Genomic DNA, 2,197 nt, shown 5'->3' on the forward strand with positions numbered 1-2,197 from the left:
AAAATAGAACATCCAGCTTTGACTACCATAACAAGCAACCAAACTACATCAAAAATAAAAAAAACCTATACCAGCATCTCCTTCTCGGAACCAACTTTCCGACGCTTCTTTTGGATTGGAAAAATACCTCCATATGCAAAAGTTATGGCCAAAAAACCACAAGTAGGTCCAAAACCAAATAGAAGGAGAGTGCAAGCAAGGATGATGACACACTGCTGACATCAGCATTTGAAGGGAATAAATTTGACGGCTCGTCAGCCGTCGCAGCAAAAAAAAAGAGGCCACGTGGCAGTGCCACGTGGACGCCACGTGGTGGGCAGATGACGTGGCAGGGCCCAAGTGGTAATGTGCCATGTGGTACGCCTGCCACGTGTCACGCTGGCAGTGGCGCTGACGCGGTAGAACGCTGCAGACTGTCGGAGTGGAGGCGGGCTGAGCGGAGGCGACGGAACCAGGAGGAGCAACCGGCGGAGGAGGGGGGAAAGGTGGCCGCTGGGTGGCCGCTCGGCGAGCGCCGAAAATAAATATTTAAAAAAAAAAAAAATGCTGAGATCGTCCGTACGACCGTACGGAAGGGCCTGCGGGTAAAAAAAATTTGCCTCGTGGAGCTCTATCTCGGAAAATGACAAGTTTTATATGAATCCTAACTGCAAACGGCCTTTTGGATCCAATGGTGATGTCCGTTTGGGCTGAAAGTGCTCCAAAAATTTGCTGATCCCCTGATTTGAAGAAAAATTGCATTCAAATCTGCGACCGCCAACGGAGAGGGGTATGGCTGTAGCTTTGCATGCTCGATTCTGAAAAATATATAGCTTGCATGCAAAATCTAAAAGATACCCAGATGGTTTTTCGGGGCTGCGAACAAAACCCAAAAAGCATTTTTCTTTCTGATGAACATAAGATGTTGCTGTAGTGTAAATCAGACGCCTTTAACAATAAAAAAATGGCTCCAAAAATCAGAAAATGACCCCAGCAACTAAAATATGACATGCAAATGCTGGATCAACTTCTTAAGTCCATCAATGGCATGCTAGAACCTGCAAAACTGATTGAAAACTCCAAATATGCAAGTTGGTTGTCAGATTTGAGATTGAAACCCTAGAGAAAAATCGTTTTTGTCAAAACTTTTCTGATTCTCAGGATCATCCAAAGATGCAAGAGAAGAGCATACTTCATTTTTCAAAAAACTACAATAAAGTTTATTTGCCCCCCCCGAATCTCTCAAATAAGGAAACTAAAATCTACTCTTGCACATAGAAAAGCTCTGATACCATGTTAGAATCTGAAAAGATTAATAACCCAGAAAACTAGTGCAAAGAGTAAATATCTAAACTATGAATGCAAATGATACAAAATCAAAATAGCATCATAGAGTTAGTCTCCAAGAGAGTAATGCAAATGCTGGAAGCAAAATAGCATTAAGAGGATGCAAAAACAAGAGATACAAATACAAGCCAGGTAGCATGCTTATATAGGCAAGGAAGAGAGAGGAGGTGGCAACACCAACCAATGAGGAGCAACCATCTATCAAACTAAAGATAGCAAAGTATCTTCCCAAGATAGCTAATGGATGCTCACATGTAGGAAGGTGACACCTCACAACCATTCACCTAATAAGACATACTTTATTAACATAAGCGAGATTATTAAAAGTGTAGGAAAAACCTAGCAAAATAGGAAAAAATAAAAAACTACACTAACAGTACACTCAAAATCTATTGATCCAACTCTCTACAGACAAATCATTGGATCTCTCACGTATTTGGTAAATACTAGGCCTGATATCTGCTATGCCACAAATGTATTAAGTCACTTTATGTGTGAGCCTAATAAAATACATCTAATGGTTGCAAAATATATTTTGAGATATCTACGTGGCACTATTCATCTTGGATTAAACTACAAAAATGCTGAAATCAAACTCGAAGGCTATACTAATTTTGATTGGGTTGGTTGTTCCATAAACCATAAAAGTACAACCAGATGTTGTTTTAGTCTTAGATCTGCAATGATATCTTGGTTTAGTAGAAAACAACCTAGGGTTGTCTTGAGCTCCACCAAAGCTAAATGCATGGCAACCTCCATGGGTGCGTGTTAAGCAATATGGTTATAGAAGCTATTATTTGGATTATTTAAAAAGAAGTTAGATTCCACTATGATTCATTGTGACAATCAGAGCTACATCAAACTCTCTGCA

The sequence above is a fragment of the Cupressus sempervirens genome, chromosome 5 (genome assembly GCF_028749045.1).
Source record: "Cupressus sempervirens isolate cs-2001-9-10 chromosome 5, ASM2874904v1, whole genome shotgun sequence".
Taxonomy (NCBI): Eukaryota; Viridiplantae; Streptophyta; class Pinopsida; order Cupressales; family Cupressaceae; genus Cupressus; species Cupressus sempervirens.